This window comes from Elephas maximus, chromosome 10 (assembly GCF_024166365.1).
Source record: "Elephas maximus indicus isolate mEleMax1 chromosome 10, mEleMax1 primary haplotype, whole genome shotgun sequence".
Classification (NCBI taxonomy): Eukaryota; Metazoa; Chordata; class Mammalia; order Proboscidea; family Elephantidae; genus Elephas; species Elephas maximus.
Window position 1 is genome coordinate 111,395,858 of NC_064828.1, and position 22,832 is coordinate 111,418,689.

The 22,832-nt window shown below is 44.9% G+C and overlaps 1 long non-coding RNA gene across 4 annotated transcripts in view; it reads left to right on the top strand.

Moving 5' to 3' along the window:
• The window catches only part of LOC126084103 (uncharacterized), a 192,250-nt gene that overhangs the window by 3,690 nt on the left and 165,728 nt on the right, over window positions 1-22,832 (top strand). For 2 of the 4 annotated variants that reach the window (XR_007518944.1, XR_007518943.1), the window contains exon 2: window positions 979-1,157. This is a non-coding gene — a long non-coding RNA (uncharacterized LOC126084103). Of the gene's footprint in view, window positions 1-978; window positions 1,158-3,914; window positions 4,087-5,016; window positions 8,748-22,832 lie in introns of those variants that run through there. The other 2 variants (XR_007518941.1, XR_007518942.1) reach the window with 2 other exon arrangements.

A 22,832-nucleotide genomic window follows, 5' to 3' on the forward strand; every position in this document is an offset into this window, starting at 1 on the left:
TTTTATGTACATAGGGTGAAATACAACCCCTTTCTTTTTTCTTCCCAAATCCCTAAGCCTAGTAGAGGAGATAAGGAAGACAAGACAGAAATAACCTGACCTGAGGTGGAGAGCAAAGAACACCATAAGAGCATTAGAGACCCAGGATTAGGAACTTTTCAGAGGGAGGAAGGTGTATTCGAACGTAAGAAGCAGAAGACTTGCTGGAAGAGAATAGTGACTGTGGTCGAGAGCTGAACTTCAGTTCTTGTTCTGGATGGAATTGTTTCCCCCCCGCCCCCCAGAATACGTGTTGTAAATCTACCCTCTATGCCTGTGATTATAATCTCTTTAGGGAATGGGTTGTCTTTGTTAACAAGGCAGGATTAGTGTAGGGTGTGTCTTGGGTCAATCTTTTTTGAGATAGAAAAGAGATTAAATACACAAACTAGGAAGGAGAAATGGGGGAAGAGAGATGCCAAGCTACATGAAGATTGCCCAGGAGCAGAAGCTCAGAAGAGCCAAGGACCTTATTCCAGAGCCGACAGAGAGAGAAAGCCTTCCCCTAGCACTGGCACCCTGAATTCGGAATTCTAGCCTCCTAAACTGTGAGAAAATAAATTTCTGTTCGTTAAAACCGTCTACTTATGGTATTTCTGTTAACCAAGACAGTTCTTGTCCAAAGACTGGGGTGATTGGCTTTAATAGGCAGGAAACAGATGGCACAGTCAAAATGGCTTAAGTGGTGATAAATTAAGAGTCTATGTACAGAGGTGCGCAAGGGCCAAGTGACCCTTGAGGGAGAGCAAAGCACAGAGGGACAGTGGCTGTGGGAGCTATCCCTACTCTTAGGTCTAATGGAGCAGAGGAAGGGATGGGTACAGGAGTTGGGAGAGGGCCCACTGGACAGAGCCACTGGGGGAACTTAAGTGTGCAGGGAGGGAGCTTGGGGTAGGGGCTGGAAATACCTCTCCTTCCTCCCTCCCCTTCTCTCCACAGTACCTCCCATTGGCTTCACCCACCTGGAAGTTGGAGGACGACAGGGTCCAGTGATGGGTGGTGTGACATGGCTTATACCAAAGCTGGGGCATCCTGCTTACACACAAAACGGAAACCTAGCCACCCCTCCAGACTGTTGTGAGCTTAAACGACCTCTGAAACTGCTTGGCATGTGCTTGGTAGGTGCTCAAAGAACGTTGTCACAGTATCCGTAGAATCAGTTGCCGTTTTATCAGTGGTGTGTGTGCGTGTGTGTGTCAATGACTTACACTGAAAACAGGATAAAAATGTTGTACTGGTCTCCCAGGGTTCCATAACAAAGTACCACAAAGTAGATGGCTTTCAACAACAGAAATGTCTCTTGGTTGTGGACCATGGGAGTCAAAATTCAGGGCGTCGGCAGCACCAAGCTCTCTCCCAAGGTTCCAGAGGAAGATCCTTTCCTGACTCTGCCAGCACCTGGTAGCCCCAGATGTTCCTTGGTTTGCAGCGTTGCTGCCTTCCCTCTCTGTGTCTTCTCTTTTTTATAACACACCAGACAGTATTAGGACCCACGCTGCTCCAGTGTGACCTCATGTTAACTGATAGCATCTGTAAAGACCCTATTTCCTAACAAGGTCAAGTTCACAGCTACTGGAGGTTAGGACTTCAACATACCTTCTTGGGGACACAATTCAATCCGTAACAAATATTAAAAGCAAGTTACGTTTTAAACCATCAAAGCCATCCTGTAAGTGTCTCCAAATTTTCCCTCTAACTTTTTACTTGGAAATACTTTATAATGTACAAAAAGTTGCAAAAGTAAAACTAGTATAAAGAACAACACATACCCTTTTCTCAGAATTCCCTATTAACATTTTATTCCATTTGTTTCATCTCTTGCTCCCTTGTGTATGGGGTCATCATGAGTTGGGGGCTGACTCAACAGTAGCTGACTACTTACCTACCTACCTATCTGTCTGTCTAATCAATCCGTAAAAAAACACACACACACAAAACCAAAAAACCTATTGCACTGTGTGTGTGTATATATATATAATTGGATGTATTATGGCCCTTCTCTCTTAAAAACTTCAGTTTGTATGTCCTAAGACTAGGGATGTTCTCTTACATAACCATAACACATACATCTACGTTGATACAATACTTTAATTACAGTCCATATTCCAATTTTGCTGTTGTTAGGTGCCATCAAGCCAGTTCCGATTCATAGTGACCCTACGTGCAACAGAATGAAACACTGCCCGGTCCTGTGCTATCCTCACAATCATTGCTATGTTTGAGCCCATTTTTGGCAGCCACTGTGTCAACCATCTCGTTGAGGGTCTTCCTCTTTTTTGCTGACGCTCTACTTTACCAATCATGATGTCCTTCTCCAGGGACTGGTCCCTCCTGATAACATGTTCAAAATACAAGAGACAAAATCTCACCATCCTTGCTTCTAAGAAGCATTCTGTCTGTACTTTTTTCCAAGACAGATTTGTTTGTACAAATGCTACTGGGTACAGTATCAGACAGCAGAGAGAGAACATTCTCCTCTGTTGTGGGTTGAATTGTGTCCCCCCAAAAAGATATGTTGAAGTCCTAATCCCTGATACCTGTGAATGTGACCTAGTTTGGAAATCGGGTCTTTGTAGATTGCTCAAATTAAGATGAGGTCATACTGGATTAGAGTAAATCCTAATCCAATAGGACTGGTGTCCTTATGGGAAGAGACAAACACACAGGGAGAAGGCATGTGAAGATAGGGGGAGAAACTGGAGTGAAGCATCCACAAGCCAAGGAACTCCAAGAATTGGTGACAACCGCTAGAAACCAGGAAGAGTTCTCCTCTAGAGCCTTCAGAGAGAGCATGGCTCCGCCTACACTTCGATTTCAGACTTTTAGCCTCCACAACTATGAGAGAATACATTTCAGCTGTTTTAAGCCACATAATTTGTGGCACTTTGTTACGGCAGCCCGAGGAAACTAATACACCATTAACACAGAAAGTCGTATGGCCAGCGCTAGGTTAGACTCCATAGAGTAGGGGGGTGGTGGCTACTTCAGCTAGGATGATCGAGGAAGGCTTCTTTGAGAAGGGAGACTTTGAACTGAGACCTGATGAGGGAGTCAACCCTGTAAGCTATTGGGAAAGAACATTCCAAACTAAGGACGAGCTGGTGCAAGGGCCCTGAGACATAAATGACACTGGTGTAGTGTTTGTGAGTTGGAAAGAAGGCCATTGTGGCTGGAGCACAGTGAGGTAGGGAAGAGCGGTGGACATGAGAGAGGTGGGCAGGGCGAGCTCATGTTGACCTTGTAGGCCATGGTGAAGACTCTGGCTTTTACTCTGAGTGTGATGGAAGCTACTGGACGGTTTTAAGCTGGGGAGTGCTGTAATCTGAGTTAGGCTATAAAAGGATCATTCTGGAGGATGGGTGGGGGATGGATGAGTGTGAGTGTGGATTGGGGTGGGGTGGGGAGGGTAGAGGAAGCCAGGATACAATCTGAGAATCTTTCACAGTGGTCTTGAGTGGAGATAAGATTGGCTTGGGACACTTTCTCCATTACAAATTGCAGCTTGTATTGATCTCAGGAAAGTGTTATACTTACATTTACAGTTGAGTTCATCCAATCATGCCTATGTTATGAGATCCCAATAAAGGCTCTGGACACAGACGCTCCATGGACTTCCTGGTTGGTAAAAGACATTGATGCATGCAGGATGGAAACACATCCCATCTTTGGGACATGGAAGCTCCCTGTTGGGAACCCTCCCAGACCTTGCCGTATGAGTCTCTTCATTTGTATTCTTTTTGCTATAATGGAACTGTAATCATAAGTATAGCACTTTCCTAAGGTCTTTGAGTCATTCTAGTGAATGATCAAACCTGAGGGATTAGCGGAAGCCTATAAAAAAAAAAAAAAAATTTTTTTTTTTCTTTTTTTTATAGTCAGAAGTGAGGGGGGCCCTTGGAACCTCCAGGTTGTGGCTGGCATCTGAAATCTTGGGCAGACTTGGCAGCCTGCAGGACTGTGCCCTTTAACCTGTGAAGTAGAATTGGGATTTGACTGAATCCATTCAGCTGGTGTGAGAGGTGGAACAGGCTGCTTTCCTCTCTACAGGTGGGAATATGGTTCTAGCCCAGTACAGAGAGCCCAGGCTGGGTTCACACTCGCCTCCCCCACCTCCTAACCCAGCTGCAGGGAAGTGACTGAGCCTCTCTGTGCCACAGTTGATGCATCTGTAAAATGGAATCATAATTTTATCTCCTTCCTAGATTGTTAAGGTGTTCAGTGCTTCAAATCCACTAACCACTCCGTGGGAGAAAGATGTGGCAATTCACTTCCATGGAGATTGCTGCTGTTGTTAGGAGTCGTCAAGTTGGTTCCAGCTCATAGACTCTGTGTATAACGGAACCAAACACCGCACAGTCCTGAGCCATCCTCACAATTGTTCCTGTGCTTGAGCCCATTGTTGTAGCCACTGTGTCAGTTCATCTCATTGAGCGTCTTCCTCTTATCGCTGACCTTCTACTTTACCAAGCATGATGTCCTTCTCCAGGGACTGGTCCCTCTTGATAACATGTCTTGATAGTATGTGAGATTAAACAACAAAAAAAAATGAGATTAGAGCCTTGGAAACCCTATGGGGCAGTTCTATTCTGTCCTGTGGGGTCACTATGAATCAGAACCGACTCAATGGCAATGGGTTTGGTTTGGTTTTTTGGTTTCCTGAATTGTTGTGAGAATGAAAGAGAAAATATGTTATTGTTTGTGAGTCTCCCCCACAAATCTATAATCTCTGGGGGCAGGAATCATGCCATATTCATCTTGGCTCCCTCTCCCCATCCCCAGCTTAGTATAGTGCTTGGTATACAGTAGTCACTTAATGAATGACCGTGTAATGGAACCATCAGGTTAGGTTGCATGCTCCTTGTGCAAAGGGCCCTTCCTGTATCCCCATGGGACCTGGCATGTTTTAGGCATCAGCAGATGAGTTTTGAATCAAGCTTCCCTGAAGCTTGAACACGTGCATTTGTCTGTTACTCACAGGTCAGAATGCTGTGGCCACGTGCTAGTTCATGCTGGTGTCTTTGGACCCTGGAAGAGCAAAGAAAAGCGACGTGAAGGCACAAAGGGGCCATATGCCCAGCAGATTGCCATGGAGACACTTGGCATCTATAATTATTCACCGTTTGCAGGGAAATGATCGTGTTATAATTTATGCACTTGGCATTCTCCTTCTCACTGTGCTGAAAACCCTCCTGCCCCGAGCCACGCAGTGTCCACACCCTGCAGCGGCTGCTTTGACCCAAAATATGTTGTTTTTCAATTTTTGTGTTTGAAGACTAAAGTAGAGCTCTCAGAAGACCATTGTAAAATGATCTGCAGTGTTATTAGAATGATTAAGATCCTGCATGGTGGATTTTATCTGTAGCTGGGTTCACCCGGAATGTGTAACATCACCTCCAAACACTTTCCAAAGCCAGGAACTGCAGGCATGCAAGGTGGGATGAGGCCAGGAAAGCAGGTAAGATGCTGTCACTTTTGGGGCCCAATATTGTACACCCCACAGAACAAGGCAGGCCTGTCATGGTGTGACATAAATGAGGCTATTTTGGACCCGAACTAGGATTCGTGTTGCTGGATGTTGCTAAAGACTATAAAATATTCAGCACACCTACACACAGAATTGCACGTTGAATAGTGTGCAGCCATTATGGATTCATGTTAAATCAAATCTGTAGGCATTTATTCAGTACCTACTACGTGCTCAGCTGGGGGCAGTGGTGGTTCAGTGGTGGAATTCTCGCCTTCCATGCGGGAGACCTGGCTCTGATTCTGGGCCAAGGCACCTGGAGGGCAGCTGGAGTGTTGCTGTGCTGCTGAACAGGCTTCAGTGGAGCTTCCAAACTGAGACGGAATAGGAAGAAAGGCAATCTACTTCCAAAAATCCGTCAGTGAAAACCCTATGGATCCCAACAGTCCAATTCGAGACCAATCATGGGGATGGTGTAGGACTGGGCAGCATTTTGTTCCGTGGCGCGTGGGGTTGTCATGAGTTGGGGGCTGACTCAACGGCAGCTAGCAGCAACAACATATGCTTAATCACTACCTGTCTGTCGCTTTATCATACTGTGGTGGTTTGCGTGTTGCTATGATACTGGAAGCTATGCTATTGGTATTTCAAATGGTGGACAGATTGCAGCTGCGCTTCCTGACAAAGACAGACTAGGAAGAAAGGCCTGGAGATCTGCTTTCAAAAATCAGCCAGTGAAAACCCTATGAACCACGACAAGATATTGTCCAATATGGTGCTGGAAGGTGAGCCCCCTAGGTTGGAAGGCACCTAAAATACACAGTGGGCGTAACAATGCACTTGAGCATGCCAGTGATCATGAAGATGGTACAGGACCAGGTAGGGTTTCATTCTGTCGTACATGGGGTTGCCATGAGTCAGAGTCAACTTGACGGCAACTAAGAACTGCAAACAACCACCCATGCTTGTGATAAGCTCGGACATATGAGGACTACAATAGTCTGAGCTGGACTCTGCTTTCAAATTACTTACAGTGTGGCTGGGGGAAGACGACTCAGGTGAAATGGGAACCCCTGGATGGTGCACAAAGTTAACGCACTCAGCTGCTAACAAAAGGTTGGAGGTTGGCGGCCACCCAGAGGCACCTCGGAAGAAAGGCCTGGTGATCTACTTCTGAAAAATTAGCCCTTGACAACCCCATGGAGCACAGCTGTACTCTGACACACATGGGGTTGCCGTGAGTGAGCTGGAGTCAACTCAATAGCAACTGTTTTTGTTTTTTTCGAACTCTTTTTAAAAAGCTAATATAATAAAAAATAGGACCTGCTAAAAGTTGGTCATCTGGACCCTTTAAGCATTATCCCTGGTACATGTAGGTGCTCAATGATTGTTCATGGCCTATATGAATCAGTGGCACTTGCCCCAGGCCCTGCTCAGAGCCTGCCCAGAGTGGCCCCTCAGGGCACGAGTTCTAACAGCTCTGCTGCTCAAAGACTGGAAGACCAGCTTCAAAGATGAGTTTCTGCTAGGCGTGAATAACCTTGGCCTGCAGCCTGGTGCGGGGTTCTAGGACACTCACCCTCACTTTGGGTCACCCTTGCAGGACCCATTGCACACGTAGCCTTTGAGGTCCTGTATCTTGGGAGGCCAGGGCATAGACTGGCGTGGGCGCATGTTCGTGTGGTGGGCCTCCTCTCTTTCTGGAATTCCACACACCTGCTGATTTGACTGTCAAATAGGCGAAGACCCAGGGTTGCTGCATCTTCATCTCAACTGTGGTCTTTTCTTTGCATAAAGACAGATGTGCAAAAACTTAACCTGCATGCCTGGGGAAGTACCTTCTCACGCGGGGAAAATCTGCCCCCGCCAAGGAGCAGCAAGACTTATTTGGGGAATGAACCCACTTTGAGATATGGCAAAGCTGTTCTTACTGGGAAAATTGTGGAGAAGATTAATCTAAATAAGGAAAAGCCAGGATTATGGGTCATCATTATTATTGTTCAAAGAAATGTATCCTTACAACGCAGATGCTGATGATGGCTAGATTCACAAAGGGTCATCTAAGCAGACCACTCAGAGACTAGATTTAGGGACGGCATAATGATTTAATGTTCTCACTTGTAAGGTCTATGTGCCTGACTATGCTTTCCGAGATGGCTGCAATAAGGTCTCCGTCCCATATGTTCTTTTTACAATGTGACAGCGATACTCCTCCCATCAAGAGGTGAGACCAATGTTCTGTTCCCATGAACCTGGGCGGGCCGGTGACTACAACAGAAGTAATGGTGCTATGTGACTGCTGAGACTGGGTCATAAAGGGAATACAGCTTCCGTCTGGCTCTCTCCCAGGACCTAATGCTCTCAGAACCTAGCCACCATGCTAACAGGAAGCCCAGTCCACATGGGGAGGCTCGATATGCAGGTGTCCTGGCCATCACCCCAGCTGAGCTTCTAGCCGACAGCCAGCATCAATTGCAGCTATGTGAGTACAGAAGCCTTTGGGGGGACCCCAGCCTCATGAGAGACCCTGAACGAGAACTGCCTGCTGAGCCCAGTGAACCCCAGAACCCGGAGAGACAGCAATGCAAAAACGTGGCCTCGGCCCCCGACTCATGGCAACCTCATGCACAACGGATTTAAATGCCTAGCCCTGCGCCACCCTCACGATCGCCTGTGATCGAACTGTTGTGATCCATAGGGTTTTTATTGGCTGAATTTTGGAAGTAGATCACCAGGCCTTTTTTCCTACTCCATATTAGTCTGGACGGTCTGCTGAAAACTGTTCACATCGTAGCAACACACAAGCCTCCACTGACAGGCCAGGTGGTGGCTGTGCATGACTTACCTCGGCCAGGAATTGAACCTGGTTCTGCCACACGGAAGGCGAGTATTCTTCCACTGAACCACCCCTGCCCCCTGATTCATCAGACAGCAATGAATAACTAGAATAGTATGTAAAGGGCGCCTGTAAAATGCAGGCCAACCAAGTGAGTGCAGTGGATTTTGTCCAGTTGTTTAAGCATGACTTGCTTCAACATGCACACGTAGTATTGCATATTAGATGCTTAATTGTGTCTGCCCCACTTAATTATCCTCGTGGCTGTCTGAGATGGGTGGGCGAGGAGTGCTATGGAAATGCGGAACACAGTGGGGGCCCAGGCCCCGCAGGCAATGTCATGCTCATTATTTAAGCAGATATTATTAGGCATGTTTACCTGGGAGGAACAATCTGCAAAATAATAAATCTGCTAATTTCTATTCTTCTCCCTTTGCTGACTGCGTTTTTATTATTTTGTTCCCAGCTCCAATAAGAAGAGCTCACTGTCTAAATATTGAAATGCTTTGTTTCAAAAAGCTGCTAAAATGTACTGGCTAAGGTAGCCAGGTAACATGATTTTATCTGCAGGGCCCTGAGTTATAGAAATACCAAGGGTGCAGGTCTTCATGGCCAAGGGTGATGCAATGCCGGTCTGGTATAGACGCCAGGCACCGTGACTTGTGTGCCTTCTGAGTGTGGTACGTTGTTCACAGCTTCGTTCATCCCTAGAGTGGCCCTGTTGTTGCTGTTGTTAGCTGCTGTCTAGTTGGCCCCCAGACTTATGATGACCCCAAGGACAATGGAATGAAACGCTGCCCAGTCCTGCACCATCCCCATGATCGGTTGCAGATTGGACCACCCTGGTCCATAGGGTTTTCTCTGGTTGATTTTCAGAAGTCAGTTGCTGGGCTTTTCTTCCTAGTTCGTCTTAGTCTGGAAGCTCAGCTGAAACCTATTCAGCAGCATAGCAGCACTCAAGCCTCCGCTGACACACCGGTGGTGGCTGTGCATTGGCTGCAGATCGAACCCAGGTCTCCCACAGGGGAGGTGAGAATTCTACCGTGAGACACCGTGGCAATTTCTGTTCCCATGCCAACGGAAAGATGAGGAGAGTTCCTTGTGCCCCATTCCTGGGCACCTCTTGGGGGCAGATCCAGCTTTGTGGGGCCTGAAGATTTTAAATTTGGAGGCGCTCTTGAAGGAAAAGCAGCACAATTCTGAATACAAAATGAGGTCCCAGGCCTTGGAAGTGGCCCAAGTCAGCGAGGTGCCCTGTGCTGTAAGCCTCTTTAGATTCCTGGGAAATCCACCTTGATCCCCTAAGTGATAGCCCCGGAATTTGAACGGGCTTCAGCCTGATGCAGAGTCCCAGGTCTTCCTGTGACCTGCGGCAGCCTCCCCTACCACGACAGGAGCGTTCAGATGCCGAGACCACTCGGTGGTGTGTCATGTTCATAGGTGACAGGTCTTTGGCGGGGGGCACAGTGGAGGTGTATTCTTCTCTCTGTGTGCCTGGCAACGCTGGCCGGTGGGGCTCCTCCGGGAGGATGCTGCCAGCCCAGTGGGCCCTACCGTTTGGAGCCCTGGGGTCTTAGCCAGGCCTCCGGCTCCCAGACCCCCCGGCCTTCACAGAAGACTGCTCTCTTGGTTTCACAGGAGGCAAAGGGAACTCGCTCCAGCCTCCTTCCCTCCTTCCACCCTCGAAAAGCATTGAAGTGAGGAAGGCAGGGAAATCTCTGGGGTTCTATTGGCAAACCACCTTCTCATCCTCCTGGAAGTGAAAATGGGCAGCTGCTCCGGCTCTCCAGGTCCGTCCGGCCTAGCTAGTCACCTGACACAGCCCCCTCCCGCCGACTTGGTCCCTGACTTGTGCCTGAAATGCCACCGTCGAAGCATTTCTTCTCTTTATGGTCCAGCATTGCCCTCTTCTGGTTCTGGTCTAAACCACCACGTAGGGGAGAATTAAGGAAAACGTAGCCTTTTTTTTAGCCTCCTTCCACGCGAGGTTGGGGCATCGCTGAGCTGACATCACTGTTTTGGCCTAAGGGAGGGGTTTGCAAACATTTCTTAGACTCTCTTGGGGGAAAAAAAAAATTTTTTTTTTTTTCTTGGGGAAGTTTGTTAAAATACTTTTGTTCTGTTTAGGAGACACCTGTGTCTTTAACCAGGCCCCTGCATCTTTAACCAGACACCTGCATCTTTAACCCCGCCCCTCTCCTCGCCACCTTTGGTGCAGACCCAATGTTTGGAGTTTGAGAACTCCATCTAAGCCATCACTAAAAGCAGCAGGAACCAGGTTTGAGTTCTTGTAGAATTACAACTGTTATGGATTGAATTGTGTCCCCCAAAATATGTGTTGGAATCCTAACCCCTGTATCTGTGGATGTAATCCCGCTTGGGAATAGGGTTTTCTTTGTTATGCTAATAAGGCCATGTTAGTGTAGGGTATGTCCTAAACCTGCTGAGTTATAAAGAGGGCAGATCAGACACAGAAGCAAGCACAAAGGTAGGGGCCGGGGAAAGGGGACACAGATGCCTCCTGAAGGTCTCTCAGGAACTGAGGAATGCAGAGGCTAAAGAAACTGAAAAAGACGAGGACCTTTTTCAGAGCCGACAGAGAGAAACTTCACCTAGAGCCAGCGCCCTGAATTCAGATTTCTAGCCTCCTGAACGGTGAGAAAATAGACATCTGTTCTTTGAAGCCGCCCACTTGTGGTATTTCTGTTCCAGCAGCACCAGGAGACTAAGATAGCAACCAGACCCGTGCACCTGCAAAACGAGGGCTCTGGAAGGAAAGGTGTGGGACGTCACCAGGGGCTCCGGAAGGAGAGTTAGCAGGATGCAGCTGCCTTCACCCGTGGCAGCCTCAGGCTCGGGCTGCTGGGACAGACGTCACTCTGCACTGTACATGGAACTGCCACTGTGCCCTGGTGCCCCTCGGGGAACCAGAGCTTTCCTGGGGCAGGGCAGGCCCCAGGGCTCTGTGGTAGCCCTCCCAGAGCACAGGAAGCCCGAGCAGGTATGGGAGAGGAGAGATGCCCCTCTCATATGTGCGGTTCTTCACCTTCGTGCTTTTTAAAAACAGCTTTATTGAGATACAATTGGCTATGCTGCACATATTTAAAGCGAAGTGCTCAGTAAATTTTGACATTTGTACACTACGGTGGAGATAATGAACAGACCCAACACCCCCAAAGGTTTCCTTCTGGAGGCCCCCTCTCTCTTGCCCCTCTCTACCCTCTTCCACCCCCAGCAACCACTGATCAGCTTTCTGTTATGTATTATAGAGAACTTCCCAGAATTTTATATAAATGGAATCATGCAGAATGGACCCTTTTTATGTCTGCCTTCCTTCGCTCAGCATCATTTTGAGATTCACCCATGTCACAGCATGTATCAATAATTCAACCTTGTGTTTCCGGGATAAACTTGCATTTTTGTGTCTGTGTGCATGAGGGATATGGGTCTGTAGCTCCTCCCTCTCTCCCTTCCTTCCTTTCTTCTTTCCTCCCTCCCTCCCTCACTCTGTCGCTCCTTTCTTGCCTGAGGTTTTTGTCTAGTTTTGGAATCCAGATATTGCCTGCCTTATAGAATGCACTTGGAAATAGTCCTTTCATTTCAATGTTTTGGAAGAGTTTCTGTGGAGTTGGTATTACTTCTTCCCTAAACATTTGGCAGAGCTCACCAATGAACTGATATGGGCCTGGGGTTTTCTTTGTGGGAAGGTTTTTAACGACAAATTCACTTTTTTTAATCGACATAGGGCTATTCAGGTTATCTATTTCTTCTTAAGAGAACTTTGCTAGTTTGCGTCCTTCAAGGAATATATTAATTTTGTCTGAGTTCTCTAATTTATAAGGCATAAAGTTGTTCATGATATTCCCTATTATCCTTGTAATAATTTGTAGAATCTGTGGTGATTTACTTCACTCATTCCCGATATTGGTAATTTGCATCTGTTCTCTTTGTTTCCTGATCAGCCTGGCAAGAAGTTTATCCATTTTGATTTTCTCAGAGAACTAGCTTTTGGTTTCATTGATTTTTTCTTTTTTCTTTTAATTGTTTTTCTGTTTTCTATTTCACTGATTTCCACTTTGATCATCATTATTTTCTTCTAGGCTAAGTTTGATGTCACCCCACAACTTGTCTGGTCTTTGGTCATTAGTTTTCAATATGTCAAATCTATTCTTGGGATGGCCTCTAAACTCAGGTGGAATATACCCAAGGTCATACTTTGGCTCTCATACACTTATTTTGGACAGGTTATGAGGAGGGACTAGTCCCTGGAGAAGAATATCGTGCTTGGAAAAGTAGAGGGTTAGCCAAAAAGAGGAAGGCCCTCAACGGGATGGATTGATACAGTGTCTGCAATAATGGGCTCAAACACAGCAACGATTGTGAGGATGATGCAGGACTGGGCAGTGCTTCGATCTGTTGTGCATGGGGTCACTGTGAGTCAGAACTGACTCCGTGGCACCTAACAACAACAACAACAAAGCTAAATTTGCTGTTTTCTAGTTTCTTAAAAGGGATGCTGAGGATCTCAATTTGAGATGGTTCTGAATACCTTTGCTCTCTCCTATCTTTCAGAGATTCTAATTACTTATCTATTAGGCCACTTGGAGAGGTTCTACCACTCACTGGTGTTCTTCTTATTAAAACACTGAATTATACATGTAGAAATTTTTGAGTCAATGTATGTCTTGCTGTGTACATTTTCAACAACAACAATAAAATAAATCGTTAATAAAAATCGTTTTTTTCTCTATGCATTTTATTTTTGGTGGTTTCTATTGCTGTTCACCAATCTTTCTTTCTTCAATGTCTAAGTTGCCATTACTTTCATCCAGTGTTCTTTTTACTTCACACGTTGTAGTTTTCAACTCTAGAAACTTGACTTGGGTCTTTTTAATTTTACGTCTTCCATGTCTCTACATAACTTTTTGAACAAACATGGAATACAGTTTTAATAACTACTTTAATGCCTTTGTCTGCTAATTCTAACTTGTATGTCAGTTCCAAGTTGGTTTTGTATGACTATCCTCCTTCTTATGCTTTCCTGCTTCTTTGTATGCCCAGAAAATTTTGATTGGATGCCCTATATCGTCAGTTTAATCTTGTTAGGTGCTGGATATTTTTGCATTCCTATAAATATTCTTGAGCTTTGTTCATGGATACAGTTAAGTTACTTAGAAACTGATTGATCCTTTTTGGTATTGTTTTATGATATTTTAGGTGGTTGTACAGTAGCCTTTCTTAGAAAAAATACAGCCAGAATGCACCTTAGAAGTGAGAATGGCGAGACACACCAACTCACTTACTTTGGACATGTCATCAGGAAAGACCAATTGCTAGAAAAGGACAACATGTTTGGTAAAGTAGAGGGTCAGTGAAAATGAGGGAAACCCTCAATGAGATGGATTAATGCAGTAACTACAACAATGGATTCAAACATACCAGCTGATCACAAAGATGGCACAGGACTGGGCAACGTTTTGTTCTGTTATACATAAGGTTGCCATGAGTTGGAATCGACTCGGTGGCAACAATAATAGTAGCCTTTAGTCTAGAACAAATTATTTCCCACTGCTGAAGTCAAGCCTTTCGGAGCACTTAGCCCTATGCCTTATGAATCATGAGTTTTGAGTTTCCTGCAGTCTAACTAGTGGAAAGAGACAGTATTCCCAGCTCTGTGTGAGCGACAGGCACTGTTCCCTCTGATGCTTTCAGGTCGCTCTTTCCCACCTTGAGTGTTTTCCTCACAGGCCTGTGCTAATTAGTACCATGTTGAATACTTGAGGGGGCCCTCTGCAGATCTCCAGGGTTCTCTTTCTCTGCAGCTCTCTCCTCTCTTGAACTCTGTCCTGAGAGTTCTAGCCACCTTGTCCCCCTAGACTCTCAGCTCTGTCTCTTCAAGTCCAGGAGTCTGCCAGATTCTACCTGGGTACCTCTTTCTAGGCCGCGGCGTGGAAACTCTCCCAAGGAAGTAAGCTGGGGTAATTGTGGGGCTCACCTCATTTGTTTCCATCTTCTCAGGGATTGTGGTGATTTTTACCAGATATCCAGTGTCTTGAAAACTCTTGTTTCATATATTTGGTCTGGTTCATTTTGGAAATTTTGGGCAAGAGGGTAAATCTGGTCCCTATTTCTCCATCTCGTTTGGTAGCAAAAGTTTTCATCTTGTTTTAAAATTGAAAGTACTCTTCCTTTTCTCAATGATAAAATTGGTTCACATTTATTGTTAAAAAAAAAAAATTCGGAAAATAACAAAACCATCACTTAGTCATAACCATTGATGATATTTTGGTCTGTAATCTGCCATCCTGTGTTCTATGAATTTGTGTGCATGTAACAAGGTCACAAAATCACTCACAACACATCAGATGTGCAAAGAAAATAGAGCTTCTTTATTTTTCTCCTTACTCTGATCTTTCTGGAGAGGTAACATCTGCTGGGTAACAAGGAAAAAAAAAAAAGAGTCCATCCTGGTAACCTTAGTCTAATACAGTAACGTAAACAGTTCCTTGAGGAACTGATGCTCCTTAGGCTAAATTCTCAGTCAGTATGGTTTCAGCCTGCTCCTATCCTCTACTCCTCTGACCCGAGATTGCGTCTGGGTGTATGGAGGGTGGGTTGTAGGATTTCTGGGTCCTCTGGTTAGCCAGAGAGAAGGGGTCGTCTGGTCACATATGTTCTCTAGATAGTCCCTGATTTTTCCTGCAAAGTAGTTGTCCTGGGCTGCTTCGTGGAATGGTAGCTGCTAAGGGGCACTGGTGATGGGAAGCCAGATCACATAGTGTCTTGTGGGCCACAGTCTGGACTTCAGCTCCTATCCCAAGTGCAGTAGAGGAGCTGTTGCAGGGTTTCCATGCAGTGGTAGGCGGCAAAAGCCTTCTTGCCACAGTGCTCAGAGTTAGCCACGGTGCAGAGTTAGGGAGAACAGTTTCCAAGATAACTCTCATTTCTGACACTGACGGCAAGTTTGGAGGTTTCCACAAACCACTCTCAGGTTTTATACTTTGGGTAACGGTGGAGTCTACAGTACTGTGTCTGACAGAAACATAATTCGAGCCACTTTTAAAATTGTCTAGTAGCCATACTAGAAGTCCTTGGGTGGCACAAATGGTTAAGCAAACCACTTGCTGCTAACTGAAAGGTTGGTAGTTCAAACCCACCCAAAGGCTCCTCAGAAGAAGGATCACAGCCTTGTGATCTTCAGGGCACAGCTCTACTCTTCACACATGGGGTCGCCCTGAGTCAGAATGGGCTCAACGGCAACTGATGGTGGTAGTAACCAGATTAAAAAAGTAAAAAGAAACAGGCAAAATTCATTTAAACTATATATTTTGTTTGACCCAATGTATCCCATGTATCATCGTTTCAGCATGCAATCAATATTAACAAATTATTAATGGGATGTTTTACCTTCTTTTTTTATATTAAGTCTTTGATATTGATGTGTCTTTTACTCTGACAGCGCATGTCCCTTTGAACCAGCCACACTGCAAGTGGCTCACAGCCACTGTGTTGATCAGCACAGAGAGTGACCATGGGGGAGTGGCAAGGAGGGTGAAGAACAAGGTCACAGGGGGAGTGGAGGTCAGGGGATGAGGAGGATCATCTGTGAGACTATTCCAATCACCAAGAATTAGGACAAGAGCATTTAAACCCACAACCCCTTTTCTCCACACCCCGTTGACAGGAGTTCAGAGGGACCTGTGAGTTCTGTGTCATTCTGAAAAGGCTGCCTGCCCCCTCCCTCTCTCATCTCGCCATACCATCTGCTTTGGAGATCACCAGCACCTGTCTCGTGATTCCCTATTCCCGTGGTCTGCTGGAGTCGGCTAGTACCAGCCTGCCAGATGCCACTGTTAAATGACTTTTTTTTTTTTAATTGTGGTAAAACATATATAAACATTGGCCATTTCAACCATTTTCACGTGTACAATTCGGTGACGTTAATTATGCTCACCACGTTGTACGACCATCACCGCTATCTAGTTTAAATTTGTTCTCATCGCCTTTAACAGAAACCCAGTAGCCATTTGGCATTAACTCCATCTCCCCCTTCCGGCAAGCCCCTGAGTACCACTAATAAATTTTGGTCTCTACACATTTGCCTATACTAGATATTTCATATAAGTGGGCCCTTAACCATATTTATCCTTTTGTGTCTGATTTTAGTATGTTTTCAAGGTTCATCCATGTGGAGCACGTATCAAGATTTCATTTCTCTTTATGGCTGATGTTGCAGCGTATGTATAGTTCACCTTTTGTTTATCCATTCATTTATTGATGGACACCGGGTTGGGTCCACCTTTTGGTTATGGTGAGTAGTACTGCAGTGAACATTGTTGTGCAAGCATCTGTTTGAGACCCTGGTTTCAAGTCTTTCGGATACATACCGAGCATCAAAAACTTAAATACACAGTGAAACACCGAAAATTAGTGTAAGTGAATGTATTTATTGTGATTAGACACGATTTGAATTGGGCAGCATCAACCTGAACATATGGGGAAGGCGCTCTGAAGAAGGGACAGTGAAATCTGAATATATAGGTCCTTGTTATGTTAATTTCTCAGGAGCTAGAATCAAAGCACAGGGAAGGGTTTCAGGGCCCATCTGTTACAGAAACAGAGTCACTAAGGATATACCGTACATTCTAAAACATAGCCTCTGGTTAGATCCTGGAGTTCCTGCTTCTCGAAGCTGGCTGTACATAGATAATTTTCCAAAAGAACCTAATGCCTAAGGTCAAATGGTCTCCCTTAAGCTGCTTACTAGGCTATTGTTTGAAGGTGACTCCAGGGATCACTTCCTTCAAGGTTCAAAGGAACATCTAAAGGGCGAATGGCCTAGGTGGGTCACCCTAATTCCATGAACCCAGAAATCTGCATTTCAGGAGACTTAAAATGATTTTGGCACTTATTGTTTGTTTTTAGGTGCTGTCAAGTCAGTTCCGGCTCATAGCAACCCTATTTGCAACAGAACATAACACTGCCCAGTTTTCACAATCCTTGTAATGCTTGAGCCCATTGTTGCAGCCCCTGTGTCAATCCATCTCATTGAGGGTCTTCCTTTTTTTCACGGACCCTCCACTTACCAAGCATAGTGCCCTTCTCCAGGGACTGATCTCTCCTGACAACAAGTCCAAAGTATGTAAGACGTAGTCTTGCCATCCTTGCTTTTAAGTAGCATTCTGGTTGTACTTCTTCCAAGACAGATTTGTTCATTCTTTTGGCAGTCCCTGGTATATTCAATATTCTTTGCCAACACCACAATTCAAAGGCATCAATTCTTCTTCAGTCTTCCTTATTGGAATTGCTGGGTCATATGGTAATTCTACGTTTAACTTTTTGAGGAACTGCCAAACTGTTTACCGTAGCAGCTGCACCGACAATGGATGAGGGTCCTAATTTCTCCACATCCTCACCAACACTTGTTATGTTCTGATAAACGTTGTCTTAGTAGAAATGCAGTAGCATCTCATTGTAGTGTTGATTTGCATTTCCCTAAATGGCTGATGGGGCCCTGGTGGTGAAGCGGTTAAGCGTTTGGCTGCTAACCAAAAGGTCGGCAGTTCGAATCCACCAGCTGCTCTTTGGAAACTCTATGGAGCAGTTCTACTCTGTTCTACAGGGTTGCTTTGAGTTGGGATCAACACCATGGCAATGATTTTTTTTTTTTTTTGAATAACTAATGAGGAGCCCTGGTGGTGCAGTGGTTAACTGTTTGGCTGCTAACCAAAAGGTCACTAGTTCGAATCCACCAGCTGTTCTTGGAAACTTTATGGAGCAGTTCTACTCTGTCCTATAAGGTCACTAAGAGTCAAAATTGACTCAGTGGCAATGGGTTTTTAATGACCAATGACACATCATTTTTTCATGTGCTTGTTAGCCGTTTGTATATTTTCTTTCGTGAAATGTCTATTCAAACCCTTTGCCCATTTTTTTGAATGAGTTTTTTCTCTTTTTGTTGTTGAGTTGTAGGAGTTCTTTATATATTCTGGGTATTAAGCTCTTTCAGATATATGGTTCTAAAACATTTTCGCCCATTATATAGGCTGTATCTTCACTTTGTTGATAAAGCCCACTGATGCACTTAAATGACTTTTAATATGCACATTTGGTGTAAAAGACCTCTTTAAAGTGCTAAAAAGCAAAGACGTCACTTTGAAGACTAAGGTGCACATGACCCAAGCCATAGTATTTTCTTTTTTTTTAATTGTCCTTTAAGTGAAAGTTGACAAATCAAGTCAGTCTCTCATACAAAAATTTATATGCACCTTGCTGTGTAACCTTAGTTGCTCTTCCCCTAATGAGACAGCACACTCCTCCCCTCCACCTTGTTTTCCCCATGTCCATTCAGCCAGCTTCTATCCTCCTGTGCCTTCTCATCTCCCCTCCAGACAGGAGCTGCCCACATAGTCTCATGTATCTACTGAGCCAAGAAGCTCACTCCTCACCAGTATCATTTTCTATCTTATAGTCCAGTACAATCCCTGTCTGAAGAGTTACCAAGCCATGGTATTTTTCAGTCATCTCATATGCATGTGAAAGCTGGACAATGAATAAGGAAGACAGAAGAAGAATTTATGCATTTGAATTATGGTATTGGTGAAGGATATTGAATATACTAGCATGATTGCCAGAAGAATGAACACATCCGTCTTGGAAGAAGTACAGCCAGAATGCTCCTTAGACACAAGGATGGCGAGCCTTCATCTCACGTACTTTGAACATGTTATCAGGAGAGACCAGTTCCTGGAGAAGGACATCATGCTTGGTGAAATCGAGGGTTAGAGAAAAAGAGGAGGACCCTCAACTAAATTAACACAGCGGCTGCAACAACGTGCTCAAGCATAGCAATGATTGTGAGGATGGTGCAGGACCAGCAGTGTTTTGTTCTGTTGCACACAGGGTCATTATGAGTTGGAACTGACTCAGAGGCACCTAACAACAACGACAACAACAACAACATATCTTCACTGTGATGAGCCACCAGATCTACCTTCCAGGAAGGACTTGTCACCAAGGCCGTGGGGAGAGCCTTCCGCTGTCAGCCCCTTCAGGGGTTGCTCAGCTGCGAAGAGCTACCTTGCCCAAGATCATGACCTTTTCCAGGGCACTGGCATCCAATGGCCAATCAACGTGGACACAAAGACTCGCCATCTTGGCCCAATTCAGGATAACTCTTCGGGTCATTCTAGCTCTGGGGCTACCTGTGGGATCACCAAGGCTATCGTTAGGTCTATATCACAGCTGGCCTTCTCCCTCTGACCACTCCTGCTTCCCTCCTCTCCCTTCTCAAGGGCACTCCCTAACGAATGTCCTCAAGTTCACTCAGCTCCATCCCAGAGAACCCAAGCTCTAATTAGCCAGTTTGAAAGGGAGAAATGTACCTCGTTTGATTTGCATCCCTTTGATTACTAATGTTGTTGAACTTTATTTTGTAAGCATTGACTGAATTACTTCCTTTGTGAATTAATTGCCTTTGTGAATTACTTCCTTTTCTTGTTTTTCTATCAAGGTGTTTGTCATTTTCTCGTTGCTAAGGGTACATACATACATTACTGGCAAAGAAGATATCGATCTCTGAATTTTGTATATGTTTCAATGTTCTCACGTTTCTCTGTCTGTGGGTGTCTGCTGCTTTTGTTGTTCAGAGCACAGAATCGAGCCACACTGGTTTCAACCCTTTCTCCACCACTTCCTAACCGTTTAACCTCAGGTACGATCTTTAACCGACTGGAGCCTTTGTTTTTCATCTGTAATTAGGGATAATATTAATACCTACATCATAGGCTTTATTGTGGAGATTAAATGAGTTAATAAAGTGCTTATAACCCTGCCTGAAACACAGCGACTGTGAGATAATTGTTTGTTATTGCTGTTGTTAGTTGCTATTGAGTCCATTTGGATTCATGGCGACCCCATGTGTGCAGAGTAGAACTGCTCCACAGGGTCTTCGAAGCTGTGACCACTCGGAAGCAGATTGCCAGGGGTGTCTTCTGAGATGCCTCTGGGTGGGTTCAAACAGCCGACCTATTGGCTAGTAATAGAGCGTTTAACTGTTTGTGCCACCAGGGACTCCTTGCTATTATTAGTAGTATTTGTATTATTTTTTTCATACAGAGTATTACATTTTATGTAGTCAAAGCTATCTTTCGTGGGTTTGTGGATTAGAAAGAATGTCTTTATTTCAAGATTATATAAATATTTTTCTTTTAGTACTTTTATGGTTTCATTTATCTTACATTCACCTGGAATGTTTTGGTGTGAGGGGTAAGGCTGTAGAGTCGACACGTATTTCTTGCATTCCTAACATTTCTTCGGGGACTTGATTGGTCCCCATTTTATTTTTTTATTTAAACTCTTTAAATAAAACTTTTGAATAGACTTTTTATTTTAGGACAGTTTTATATTTACAGACCTATTCCAAAGGTAGTACGCAGTTCTCATATACCCCACGCCAAATTTCCACTGTTACTAACACCTTACATTAATACCTAACAGGAGCCCTGGTGGTGCAGTGGTTAAACCACTCAGCTGCTAACTGAAAGGTTGGTGGTTCAAACCCACCGGCGGCTCTGCAGGAGAAAGAACTGGCGATCTGCTCCTGTAAAGATTATAGCCTAGGAAACCCTATGGGGCAGTTCTACTCTGTCATATAGGGTCACTATGATTTGGAATTGCCTCAGCGGCACACAACAACATTACAATGGTTTGTCTTAGTTACCCAGTGCTGCTATAACACAAGTGGGGGGCTTCAAATAACAGAAATGTATTTTCTCACAGTTCTGGAGGCTAAAAGTCCAAACCAAGGTCTCGGTCTTATCAATTCCTTCCCAGGTACTCCTTGCGTCTTTGGTTCTTTGGTGATCCTCACATGGCATGTATGTCTTCACAGTCTGTGTTTGCTTCTGTGTCTAATCTGGTCTTTTTATGACTCTGAAGTGATTAGGTTTAGGACATACCCTATAGCTGATATGATGTCATTAACATGACATGCCATGAAGTCTATTTTTGACTCATAGCTACCCCCTGTGACAGGGTAGAACTGCCACATAGGGTTTTCTAGACTGTAATCTTCACGGGTGCAGATTTTCAGGTCTTCTTCCTGCGAAGCTGCTGGGTGGACTTGAATCACCAACCTTTAGGTTAGCTGTTGAGCTATACTGTTGCAGTCAGCTTTAGGGAGCTGGGATGAGCTGGCTGCAGCACACTACTGCTATGGTCTAGGGACTGGAATTCTAACAAATATTTGGAGGGAGAGGGCACGGTTCAATCCGTAACAAGTTCATTTGTCATAATTAATGAACCACTATGTATGGATACATTGTTACTAACTGAAGGCCATACTTTACTCACAATCTGTCCGTTTTTCCCTCATGTCCATTTTTGGTGCCAGGATCCCATCCAGGACAATACATGAGTTGTCGTGCTTCCATAGGGCTCCTCTTGGCTCTGATGGCGTCTAAGGCTTTCCTTGGTTTTGATGACTGGGGCTGTTCTAAGGATTCCTAGTCAGGCACTATATGATGTCCTCGGTTGAGATTTATCAGATGTTTTCATGACTGGACTGGGGATTTGAGTTTTGGGAGGAAGACCACGGAAGTGAAGTGCCATTCTTATCACATCAGGTCAAGGGCATGTGCTAGCAATATGACATCTCACCTTTGATGTTGACCTTGATCACTTCGGTGAGGTAGCATTTGACAGGTTTCTCCCAACCAAATAAAGTTACCCCTCCCCCCTTTCCATACTGTTCTCTTTGGATGGAAGTGGCCATGTACAGCCCACACTGAAGAAGTGAGGAGTTACGCTCCAACCTGGTGATAGTGGGGGTCTACATACATTATTTGAAATTCTTCTGCATGGGGGCTTCTCAATGGAGTGGCCGTCATATGATGTTGTGATCACTTCCATGAGATGATCTGCTCTGAGTAGCCAATCAGTTGAAAGGGAGTTTCCTTGGACGTGTGGCCTGCATTGAATATAAGTGGACATTCTGGCAAGGCTTGGGGACTTTTTGCTTGTGATGGATCCTGCAGCTGGCTCCTATTCATCTGACCTCCAGTTCTTAAATCTTGAGCTACTAGCTTACTTTCAGTCTTGCCTGCAAGTATTGGGATTCATTGATCTTCACAGCCTGTGAGCAAGAACCATACTCTCTGACAGGCCGATCTTAAGTTTGCCAGTCCCTGAGGCTATGTGAATCAGGAGAAGCTTCTAGTCTGACCCATAGACTTGGGACGCGTTCCAGCCTCTACAACTGCACGAGCCATTTCCTTGATTCTCTCTCTCTCTCTATTTTACGCTTTACTGGTTTTGCTTCTCTAGAGAATCTAGCCTAAGACATTATCTTTTAAAATAGAATTTAATTGTAAGTATGTAACTTTTTTTTTTTTTAATTTAACAATGGCTGCACTTAATAATCTGCATGGAAAATTCCTGAAATTCTAACAGTCAGCTTTAGGGAGCTGGGATGAGCTGGCTGCAGCACACTAC